This window comes from Ricinus communis, chromosome 7 (genome assembly GCF_019578655.1).
Source record: "Ricinus communis isolate WT05 ecotype wild-type chromosome 7, ASM1957865v1, whole genome shotgun sequence".
Taxonomy (NCBI): Eukaryota; Viridiplantae; Streptophyta; class Magnoliopsida; order Malpighiales; family Euphorbiaceae; genus Ricinus; species Ricinus communis.
In genome coordinates, this window is record NC_063262.1 from 16,963,598 (window position 1) to 16,976,820 (window position 13,223).

The window sequence follows — 13,223 nt, forward strand, 5'->3', positions numbered from 1 at the left end:
AGAGGCCTAGCAATCTTAGAGAAATCTCTAATAAATCTCCTATAAAACCCTACATGGCCTAGGAAACTCCTAACTGCCTTAACAGAAAAAAGAGGTAGCTTAGATATAACCTCTATCTTAGCTCTGTCCACCTCCATCCCAGCCTGAGAGATCTTATGCCCTAACACAATCCCTTCTCTCACCATGAAATGGCATTTTTCCCAGTTCCATACCAAGTTAGCCTTAATACACCTAGCTAACATGCACTCAAGATTTGCCAAACAAAGAGAGAAAGAATCACCAAAAATAGAGAAGTCATCCATAAATACCTCCATAGACTCCTCGATCATGTCCTCGAAGATAGCCATCATGCACCGCTGAAATGTAGCCGGTGCATTGCACAGTCCGAATGGCATCCATCTGTAAGCGAAAATCCCATAGGGGCAGGTGAAAGTAGTCTTCTCTTGGTCCTCAGGTGCAATAGGAATCTGGAAATAACCTGAAAAACCATCAAGAAAACAATAGAACACGTGACTTGCCAAACGCTCAATCATCTGATCAATAAAAGGAAGAGGGAAATGATCCTTCCGAGTTGCATCATTAAGCCTCATGTAATCAATGTAAACTCGAAAGCCTGTTACCGTCCGAGTTGGGATCAACTCATCCTTCTCATTCCTTACCACCGTCATGCCTCCTTTCTTGGGCACAACCTACACAGGACTCACCCACGAACTGTCAGAAATGGGATAGATCAAACTTGCATCAAGAAGTTTAATTTCCTCTTTCTTCACCATTTCTTTCATGTTCGGGTTGAGCTGTCTCTGAGGCTGAACAACCGGCTTGAAACTGTCCTCCAACAAGATCTTATGAGAGCAAAAACTTGGATTTATTCTTAGGATGTTAGCTATCTTGAAGGCAAAGGCCTTTTTGTACTTCCTTAGAACTTCCAAAAGCATGGCTTGTTCTTCGGGAGTTAGATCAGCTGCTATGATCACCGGTAAGCACTTCTCTTCATCCAAGAAGGCATAAATCAAGTGGCTCGGTAACTCCTTCAATTCTAAGACTGGTGGGTCCTCGAATGAAGTCTTTACCTTCTGCACTCCAGACCTGTCAAGAAAAAGATAAGAATCAATTGACAAGCTCGGCTCAAAAGCCAATAAAACAACGAGTTGCTCCAACACTTGCTCGTTGGACAACTCCTCCTCATCCTCAGCTAATGCTACCTGTAAAGGGTCAGAACATAACATTTCCTACAAATGGGACTCAACCACATCATCAATCACATCAACACAATACATAACATTATCATGGTCTAGTGATTGTCTCATAGAAGTGGCTAGGTCAAAGGTAATGGTCTCATCATCAACTCTAAGCTTAAGCTTCCCATCGCTTACATCGATAATAGCTCTAGATGTAGCTAGGAAAGACCTACCTAGGACAAGAGGCACAGTGCTCTCACCTTCCATATCCATCACCACAAAGTCCACAGGAAAGATAAATTTATCCACCTTCATAAGTACATCCTCAACAATACCTCTAGGAATCTTAACAGTCCTATCAGCTAACTGAATGCTCATCCTAGTAGGCTTGGGTTAATGCAATCCTAACTTAGCAAACAAACTAGTGGGCATCAAATTAATACTAGCTCCTAAATCGGCCAATGCACCACTAATTGGCAAATCGCCAATCACACAAGGGACAGTAAAACTCCCTGGATCTCGCCGCTTGAGTGGCAGCTTGTTATGGAGAATAGCTGAACACTCCTCATTAAGTACTACCTGACTAAGATCCTCCAACTTTCTCTTGTTGCTTAAAATCTCCTTTAAGAACTTGGCGTACTTCGACATCTGCAAAATTGCCTCAACAAAAGGTAAGTTAATTTTCAGCTGCTTAAACAAGTCAAGAAACTTACTGTATTGCTTGTCTACCTTATCATGCCTCAACCTCGTAGGATATGGAACCGGGGGCTAATACTCCTGCACAGGGCTCCTTTGCATGTCTTCTTTCTTCCTCTCAATCTCCACCACCTCAGGCTCTAGTCCTTCCTTAGCTGGCTCATCCTACATAATCATATCATCCTTATCAGCTAAAGGCAAAGAACCAGACAATTACTTACCTGATCGCAAAGTGATAGGCTTGTAATGCTCCCTCGGGTTTGACTTTGTAGTGCTGAGGAGAAATCCTGAGGGTCTCTCTGAAAGTATCTTAGAAATCTGGCCAATCTGAGTCTCCAAGTTCTGAATCGAGGCTTGCTGATTCCTAAGTGCACTATCAGTCTGCTGGAATCTCGTCTCCGTAGATGTCACAAACTTCATCATGAGCTCCTCTAAATTTGACTTCTTTTCTGGTGGAGGAGGAGGTTGTGCAGGCCCAGCTGGCTGTTATTGTGGACGCTGATGAAGTCTTTGAAAACTTAGTGGACCCTGGGCATTACTGTTCCTCCAATTGAAGTTGGGATGATTGCGCCACCTAGGGTTGTATGTGTTGCTGTAAGGGTTGTTCTGCTGCCTTAAGGCATTCTCCATATAATCAACCTGCTCAACATCAGAAGACAAAGCAGAAACAGATGGAAAAGTAGAAGAAGATGAAGCAAACATACCTCCCACAATACAGTTCGCACTATAGTGCGGGACACTACAAAACTCACAGCTAACGTTCGCTGCATGAACCGGCATCTGGAGTTGGTCAATCTTCTTGGCTAGAAGCCCCACTTGAGCTGCCAAGGCTGCTGTAGCCTTGGTTGACCACTCCCTATCTTCCTGATCGGCTTCTAGAGTATTGCCATTGATAATTGTTCATGGCCATTTCCTCTATCAAGTTATGAGCTTGCTCGGGCATCTTATTATTTAGCGCCCCACCTAGTGCAACATCCACCATCTGCCTCGTCGTAAGGTTCAACCCGCTGTAGAAGGTTTGAACCTGCATCAACACTGGCAATCCGTGATATGGGCAGCATCTCAAAAAATCCTTAAACCTCTCCTATGCATCGTACATGCTCTCATCATCAAACTGCATAAAAAAAGATATGTCATTTCTAAGTTTAGTAGTTTTAGTGGGAGGAAAATACTTATAGAGAAAATTTCCGGCCAACGCCTTCCAGGTAGTAATCGTATGCTGTGGAAGAGATTGCAACCATCTCTTTGCTCTATCCCTCGAGGAAAATGGAAACAATCTCAGCCAAATGGCGTCATCGGTTGTTCCATTTATCTTGAATGTGTCACAAATCTCTAAAAAGTTAGATATATGTGCATTGGGATCCTCGCTGGGCCATCCTCCAAACTGCACGCTCTGCTGGATCATCTGGATAACATTGGCTGTTATCTCAAAATTGTTGGCCGCTACAAGAGGTCTAACTATACTAGTTTTTCGTCCCATCCAAATATGGTCGAGCAAACTCGTACATCGTCCTCTGATCATCATCGGCCTGAGGGTTGTGGTTCTCCATCACGTTAGCTCTATGAACCTGAACTGTAACTCCGACCTCCTCCTCAACTGCCTGCAAACGTTGTCTCAATAATCTGAGAGAGTGATCCGGGTCGGATAAGGGTTCTATGGGATCAGGGTTAGAGCTCCTAGTCATAAACTACCTGAAACCGACAATCCAAACAACCACCAATCAACAAAAACAATAAAATAAATAATAAAGAATAAATAAATAAAAAAATAATGACTAAAGTAACACAAAAATAATTCACTCTAGTTCACCATTACGATTCCTCAGCAACGGCGCCAAAAACTTGATGGGCTACTGATGCAACCTACACCTAAGGCAGTGAACCTATCAATATGGCCTAGCACTAGTGAGTATCAAGGTTGTATCCCTAGAGATTGAGTGGACCTAGAGTTACTACTGTTCGCTATGTTATCTAGTCTGAACAACTCAATGAAGTGTTATGCTATGACTGAATACGAACAAACAATTAATTAAATGACAATTAATCTGAAAGGATAATGGAGAAACACAAGAAGAAAGCAAACCCAAAAGGGACCTAATTGCGATGGAATTACTAAAGGTGATTATCTTGATTACCAAATTGATTACCCGTGCCTGAATCCTAAAATGAACTCGGATACTCTCTCGAGCTCACCGAATTCCTAACTCTGGGAACTAAATGCTGGAATCTCTTCCTAACAATTAATATCAACACAGTATAAAGCTTAGATTCAAGTCTATTAAGAGTTGTTAATCCTTAATCCGGCTAGCTAATTAACCTTATCTCTAAGTGTTATTCACCAGTTCTTGCTTAATCAAGTTTTGACTACTTAATGAATTTCTCAATATCAATTAAACAATCTAAACAACATTTTACTTAACGTCTCAAGTGAATTGAAATTAACTTTTATTACTGATAAGCAAGAAGGATTACAATTTAGTAATTTAATAATCAAAATAAATCAAACAATCCATCAACAATAGAAACCCCAATGGGTTCAAAAGCTCTAGCTACTCATGTTCATAGTTAAAACAAAGTAAGGAACAAATAAGGAAAAGTAAATTGAAAGCATTTACACCCTTCTCTTTCAAGTTGGATGAGAAACTGTAATTTTCTAATTCAAAATCTCAAACCCTAATTTGCCTCTTGAATGCTCCCAAATCTTGTCTTGATCTTCAAATCGATGTTGAAATAAGTGTAATCCTTCCTTCAATTGATGAAATTGATCTCCCAAAGTCGACAATTAAAGTCTAAAAATAAATGAATTGAGTGTGTATAATGGAAATCAAGTAAGAAAATCGAACCACCATTCACCAAATCGAATTTGCCTATATAGTCTCTTTAACACAGCCGTGGTCAAGCCTGTGCTGGTCAATACGGGCGGAGTCCAGGCCATGCTAAAGCTAAGGATTCTATTGTGTTGACCTCTTCCAGGTCGTGCCCAAGTCGGTGCTGAGCCACCACGGGTCATGGTGGAGGCCGTGGTGGCTACGGAAACCATGCCAAAAGGCACTCTTTGAGGGCAGCTAGTTGGCAATTCAGCACGGCCGGAGTCCAGGCAATGCTCAACCCTCGGGGTGCTAGTCCTCATCCAATTTGATGGATTCTGGTCCGTAATCACGCGTATTTCCCTCGATTATTGATAGTGTCCTTTGAAAATGACCTGAAACATGAGAAGAAACAAAAGACAAGTGATTCTAGCATAAAACGAGATAATCATGCACAAGAATGTAAAGAATCGGGCATGTAAAAACGTATAATATGATGCCTACCAATTCTTCTTGCTTTCATTATTAATGAGAAGTCACTTTATTCATGAGACATTGTGAATTGTAGAATTTAGATTGCTTTATGTAATTGAGAGATTCGTTTAGTAATCAGAAAATTGAATAGCAAGAACTGGTTAATAATCACTTAGAGATAAGGGTAATTGACTAGCTGGATTAAGAATTAACAAAGCTTAATAGAGGCGGGTTAAACCTTAATGCTAATCAGATAATCGATCGTTAGGAAGAGATTCCAACTTTAGGTTATTAGGTTTAGGAATTCGGTTATCTCGAGAAGGAGACCGAATTCAGTTAAGACTTCGTCCGCGGGTAATTGCAATTGATAATCAATTTAATCTCTATCTTCACTAAAATCCAATTAACTTAGGTCCCCTAGGGTTTGCTTTCCCTTCGAGAGTTTTCCTAAATCCTTTTAGATAATTTGACATTTAATTAATTGTTTGCTCATAATTAATCATAGCATAACACTTCATTGATTTATTTAGGTTAGATAACATAAGATGCTACAGTAGGTCTAGGTTCACCATTTCCCAAGAATACGACCTTGATACTCACCATTTATGCTAGTCTGCATCGATAGGTTCACTGCCTTAGATTGTAGCCACGTAAATAGTCTATAAAGTTTTTGGTACCGTTGCCGGGGACTCACTTTTTGTGTGAACTATAACGAACTTGTGTTTTTGTTAATTTAGCCATATTTATTTTTCTGTCTTTATTTTGCTTTATTTCATTCTTTCATTGTTTTAATTACTTTTGTTCTTCGGTCACTACATTCCACTTGTAGGTAGTTTATGACTAGGAGCTCAAACTCTGATCTTATAGAGCCTGATGTGTGCTACTTGTGTTAGCTACAATATAAGGCAGTGTACCTATCGATGCAGTCTAGCACTAATGGCGAGTATCAAGGTCGTATTCCTCGGGAAAGTGAAAGCCCAGAGTTACTCCTTTGTTCTTTGTTATATTAACCTAAAATGAATGATGAATAATTTCTAAACTAACTAATAGCTACAAGCTAAGTTCTAAGGGAGATGCAGGAGTAATTGATAACTAAAATAACCAAGACAAAAAAGCAAACCCAAAGGAAACCTAAACTAGTTGGCAATCAAGCAAAAGATAAAGGATTGGTGAGTCTAATTATGCTACCCGTGAACGAATTCTTAACCGAATTCCTAAACTTAATAACCTAAAGTTGGAATCTCTTCCTAATGATTGATTCTTAAATTAGCATTAAGCTTTAATCCGCCTCTATTAAGCTTTGTTAATTCTTAATCTGGCTAGTTAATTATCCTTATCTCTAAGCAATTATTAACCAGTTCTTGCTATTTAAAATTCCAATTGCTAAATGGACTTCTCAATCACACAAAGCAATCTAAACACACAATTCACAGCGTCTCATGAATAATGCATTATCTTATTAATACTGAAAGCAAGAAGAATACAAAACTAACCCAAACAATCCAACAATATAATACTAAGCCAACATAGTAAAGAAATCCCAATGGATTTAATCAATCTAGCTAATCATATTCATTATCAAAAACTACAAGAATTCAATTACAACAATGAGTAAAGGTAGAGAAACCCGATTACACCCTTGGATGAGAATAAATAGCCCCAATTCCTCTTGCTCGAATTGAATGGATTCTTGTTCCTCTTGCTCTATTTGAAAACCAATCAATGAACCTCGCCCAATCTTCAATCTTTGAAGGGAATCCGATTGAAACCTTGATCCAAGTCTCCTTTTCCCTTGGTTCCAGCTCAGAAAACCCTTAGAGAGAGAAATATTAGGGTTTGGAACGTTCTCCCCCGCTCTCCCCCGCTCTCCTCTCTTTCCTCTTGCTCTTTCTTTTAATTAATTCGTCTTGTCGTTGCGAACATGGTCGTGTTGGGAACACGGTTTGGTGTTCCTGACCGTGTTGGGAACACGGTTTGGTATTCCTGGCAGTATTACTCTCTGTGGTCGTGCTCCCTAATGCCTCTTCTTCTTTGATGTCTAATGCACCTAAAACAGCCGTATTGGTGCCCGTGTTGGGAACACGGCCTATATTGAAACCAACACGACCATGTTCAGCTTCCTCATCCTCGTACTTAGCTTGTTTCAGCAGCTTTGACGTCCAATTATGCTCCAATTCTTCCCTTTATCATTTTTTGACTTCTTTTGAACCTAATGCACACAAACAGACGCATAGGGTGAGTGTTAAGACCAATTCACATCCAAATGTCTATAAAATCAATCTTAAAAACCCCATTTAGATTTATGTATTTTACGCACATCAAATAACCCCACACTTAGCTCATTGCTTGTCCTCAAGCAATTAAAAGTAAAATAAGGAAAATAAACCACTAAGGAACAACACTTAAACTGATAGACAAGCTAGAGAGCTCTTGCACATATCCTTAACAAGCGTAAGTCAAACAAAAAGAAACGAAGCAATCAATTCAAGTATCACAACCAAGATGCCAATAATTCGTAAAATACTGTCTCAACAAAATTATTCAAAACCAACTCCCCACCAGATTCACTCTAAATCACTCAAAGTGTTTAAAGGGTAGTGTTTAATCGCCCAATGCATCAATTACTGCCTTACTTACTATATGCTTACTCTTAAATCCTACTCCTACCACTTATGGAGAGTCAACAACCATGTCAAGAGGTCTTTATAAGGGTTGTAATAGGGATTAGGTAGGGGTAGGTAAATTTGGTCACAGTTGAACCTATGGTGTTCTGCAATGAAATACATGACCTGCATAAAAGCCACAATGATCACAAGGGGTAAACAATGGACAGTAGTCCAAGGTGAGAAATAGGAATCAAGTCAAAATGTTTGGCTCACTTACTTTCTTTCTTTTCATCACCTTTCCCTCTTATTCTTCTTTTTATATATTTTTCTTCTTTCCTTTTCTTTTCTTTTTTTTTTCTCACGAGGGAAGAACATTCACATTATAGAGTGAATTTCTTTTTAGATTGAAGTAAGCTGCTATAAGATTTCAAAGCTATTCCCAAGACAAATTCCCAATAAAAACAACTCATGTGCAAAATCATAACCCAAAGCAGAATAAAACTAAGTGGTAATGGAATATGATAAAAAAAATGGTGAAAGAAGGGGTTATCTACAGAATCAATAAATGAATGAAGGCTATTTGGCTAAAATGAAAAACCTAAGTGCCTCTATCATACTAGAGTGTTAAACTCTCCTTGTGGCCCTCATAAGCATTACCGAGCAAGTTCTAAAAGTAAAGACAATAATTGGCACTCTCAACAAGAAATAAATACAAGCATATAAAGTGTATGCTTACAATTTAGGCTCAATTTCTCACAAGTGTGCTTTTGAGTAGGTTCCAAACAAAAATCATCAAAAAATAATTAAATAAACTAAAGCAACTTAGTGCAAAACTTAAACTAAATATCTTACATTCTTCCACAAAACTCAACACTATCGGTTTTACCCGATCACATGGACATAAACAGGATTTCAAAAGCAAGTCAATAGTAAGAGCATCGAAACAAAGTGAAAATTTTTTAAAATTTTATAAAAAATTGCACAAAGAATAAACAAATAACTGAGATGGGATAAATATCACCCACCCCACACTTGAGGGACACACTGTCCCCAGTGTACAAAATATATAAGAAATGAAAAAGGAAAAAGAACTAATAATGCCCTGACTATGGCTCCGGAGTGAAAAGAGGTGCATCATTAGGGATATCAGGGCGTTGGCTAGTTTGTGGTAGAGGAGTGGCTGCAAATAATAAAATGAAGAATTAAAATTGAAACTGAAACAAAAATTAAATAAAATATGAAAACTAAAACTAATACAATGTTTCAAAATAAAAGGTTAAAATATTAGAGATTAAAGATAAAAATTGGGGTGCCTCCCAAAAGCGCTTCTTTTTGATATGATGAGTCTTCTTAGCTGGACTCATGGTGAAAAGCAAACGGGCGTGATCGACGACCATCCATCCTTCTTCTAAGGAAATGGCTTCAAGTATCTGCTTAGAGGGATAATCATCAATTTCCTCTTCCCGACTGTCAAGCAAGCTGCCAGTATGATGGGCAAAATTCGCTTCTCGTATAATTGCATGTAGTCATAATGCTCTAGGGTCTCTTCCAATTTGAAAAATGAAGTTTCACTAATTGGAAGGATCGACGGTTGGGCAATTTCTTCAGGAATGTCGATGGTTTTCTCCAGTCTTTGGCTTGGTTCAATTACTAGAAGAAACTCGAGCTCCTCCAAGACTTCTTCATTGGATAACTCGTGCTCATCTTTCATTATCGAAGGGACTTATGGAAAATCCACCAAAAATTCCTCTAACTGCAACTCAGCATCATCAACTGTACATTCTTATTGATAGTCTTTCAGATGAATCATGTTCGCCTCTTCCTTTTCTGGTTCTATCTCCATGTTCAAAGAGTCGTCCTGCATAGAAGCATCATCATCAAACATAATAGATAACCCAGAAAAATTCTCACCTGAACACAAAGTGACGGCGCTCAAGTGTTCCTCGGATTCAGTAGCATTTGATGGAGTTCCCAATTGCTCTTCAGCTAGTAACTTGGAGATTAAGCCTACTTGATGCTCTATGTTCTTAATCAAGGCTTGTTGATCTTCAAGTGTCCTCTCTGTTTGTTGGAATCTATCCTCAAGACTTGCAATAAACCTCGTCATCAGCTCCTTTGACACTAACTCTTCACCTTGAGTTGATGGTGCAAGATTAGGCTGCTGAAATTCTGGTGGTTCTTGGCCATCTAAGCTCCATCCAAAAGGTGAATGAATGCTCAACTCTTGATTGTAGGTGCTTCCATACGAGTCATTTGTACAACTTCCCATATAATTCACCTGTTCATAGTTATAAGAACAATGAGCAACATCACTATATAATGGACAATCATTACTCAAATGTAAACCACAACAAAATTTACAAAAAACTTGAGATGAAAGGATAGGAGTGGAGAGTTGATCGGTAGCCCTGCAAAATGATTCCATGATGTGTGCTACTTGTGTTAGCTATAATCTAAGGCAATGTACCTATCGATGCAGTCTAGCACTAATGGCGAGTATCAAGGTCGTATTCCTCAGGAAAGTGAAAGCCCAGAGTTACTCCTTTATTCTTTGTTATATTAACCTAAAATGAGTGATGAATAATTTCTAAACTAACTAATAGCTACAAGCTAAATTTTAAGGGAGATGCAGGAGTAATTGATAACTAAAATAACCAAGACAAGAAAGCAAACCCAAAGGGAACCTAAACTAGTTGGCAATCAAACAAAAGATAAAGGATTGGTTAGTCTAATTATGCTACCCGTGGACGAATTCTTAACCGAATTCGGTTTCTCTCTCGAGATAACCGAATTCCTAAATCTAATAACCTAAAGTTGGAATCTCTTCCTAATGATTGATTCTTAAATTAGCATTAAGCTTTAATCCGCCTCTATTAAGCTTTGTTAATTCTTAATCCGGCTAGTTAATTATCCTTAACTCTAAGTGATTATTAACCAGTTCTTGCTATTCAAAATTCCAATTGCCAAATGGACTTCTCAATCATACAAAGCAATCTAAACACACAATTCACAACGTCTCATGAATAATGCATTATCTTATTAATACTGAAGGCAAGAAGAATACAAAACTAACCCAAACAATCCAACAAAATAATACTAAGCCAACATAGTAAAGAAATCCCAATGGATTTAATCAATCTAGCTAATCATGTTCATTATCAAAATACACAAGAATTCAATTAGAACAATGAGTAAAGGTAGAGAAAACCCGATTACACCCTTGGATGAGAGTAAACAACCCCAAATCCTTTTGCTCCAATTGAATCGATTCTTGTTCCTCTTGCTCGATTGAAAACCAATCAACGAACCTCGCCCAATCTTCAATCTTTGAAGGGAATCCAATTTAAACCCTCATCCAAGTCTCCTTTTCCCTTGGTTCCAGCTCAGAAAACCCTTAGAGAGAGAAAATTAGGGTTTGGGACGTTCTCCCCCACTCTCCTTTTCTTTCTTTCATCTCTTCTTTCTTTTAATTAATTCCTCCCGTCGCCGCCAACACGGCCGTGTTCCTAACACGTTATGGTGTTCCTGGCCGTGTTACTCTCTGTGGCCGTGCTCCCTATGAACTTATTTTTCTTTTATGTTTGATGACACCCAACACGGCCGTGTTTGTGCCCGTGTTGGGAACACAACCAATGTTGAAACTAACACGACCATGTATAGCTTCCTCATGCTCGTACTTAGCTTATTTCGGTAGCTTCGGCATCCAATTATGCTCAAATTCTTCCCTTTATCATTTTTTGACTTCTTTTAGACCTAATGCACACAAACAAACGCACAGGGTGAGTGTTAGGACTAATTCACATCCAAATGTCCATAAAATCAATCTTAAAAACCCCATTTAGATGTGTGTATTTTACGCACATCATTCCACTCGAGCATTTAAAGATGCACGGGTATCCCAATTTTTAGCTCTCTCTTGGTTCCTGATCCCATTTTCCAACGTGTCATATAAAGAGTTTAGCATTGAACCTCCTTATCATCCACTACCCGAATCATAAACTTAACTAAATAAATATGTACAAACAAAACAGAAATAAATATTAATAAAAAAATGGCTAAATTAACAAATAGCAAATTTCACTCTAGTTTTCAAACAATCCCCGGCAACGGCGCCAAAAACTTGATGTGTGCTACTTGTGTTAGCTACAATATAAGGCAGTGTACCTATCGATGCAGTCTAGCACTAATGGCGAGTATCAAGGTCGTATTCCTCGGGAAAGTGAAAGCCCAGAGTTACTCCTTTGTTCTTTGTTATATTAACCTAAAATGAATGATGAATAATTTCTAAACTAACTAATAGCTACAAGCTAAGTTCTAAGGGAGATGCAGGAGTAATTGATAACTAAAATAACCAAGACAAGAAAGCAAACCCAAAGGGAACCTAAACTAGTTGGCAATCAAGCAAAGGATAAAGGATTGGTGAGTCTAATTATGCTACCCGTGGACGAATTCTTAGCGAATTCGGTTTCTCTCTCGAGATAACCGAATTCCTAAACCTAATAACCTAAAGTTGGAATCTCTTCCTAACGATTGATTCTTAAATTAGCATTAAGCTTTAATCCGCCTCTATTAAGCTTTGTTAATTCTTAATATGGCTAGTTAATTATCCTTATCTCTTAGCGATTATTAACCAGTTCTTGCTATTCAAAATTCCAATTGCTAAATGGACTTCTCAATCACACAAAGCAATCTAAACACACAATTCACAACGTCTCATGAATAATGCATTATCTTATTAATACTGAAAGCAAGAAGAATATAAAACTAACCCAAACAATCCAACAATATAATACTAAGCCAACATAGTAAAGAAATCCCAATGGATTTAATCAATCTAGCTAATCATGTTCATTATCAAAAACCACAAGAATTCAATTACAACAATGAGTAAAAGTAGAAAAACCCGATTACACCCTTGGATGAGAGTAAACAGCCCCAATTCCTCTTGCTCGAATTGAATGGATTCTTGTTCCTCTTGCTCGATTTGAAAACCAATCAACGAACCTCGCCTAATCTTCAATCTTTGAAGGGAATCCGATTGAAACCTTGATCTAAGTCTCCTTTTCCCTTGGTTCCAGCTCAGTAAACCCTTAGAGAGAGAAATATTAGGGTTTGGGACGTTCTCCTCCGCTCTCCTCTCTTTCCTCTTACTCTTTCTTTTAATTAATTCATCATGTCGCCGCGAACATAGCCGTGTTCTTAGCTGTGTTGGAAACATGGTTTAGTATTCCTGGCCGTGTTGGGAACACGGTTTGGTGTTCCTAGCCGTGTTACTCTCTGTGGTCATGCTCCCTAACGCCTCTTCTTCTTCTTTGATGTCTAATGCACCCAAAACGGCCGTGTTGGGAACACGGCCAGTGTTGAAACCAACACGGCCATGTTTAGCTTCCTCATGCTCGTACTTAGCTTATTTCGGCAGCTTTGACATCCAATTTTGCTCCAATTCTTCCCTTTATCATTTT

General features: G+C 38.6%; 1 non-coding gene across 1 annotated transcript; it reads left to right on the top strand.

Moving 5' to 3' along the window:
• The first annotated feature begins 2,914 nt into the window (after positions 1-2,914).
• Positions 2,915-3,021, top strand: LOC112533842. The gene has a single exon (XR_003078196.1). It is a non-coding gene; the product is annotated as a small nucleolar RNA R71 (small nucleolar RNA).
• The last annotated feature ends 10,202 nt before the right edge of the window (positions 3,022-13,223 follow it).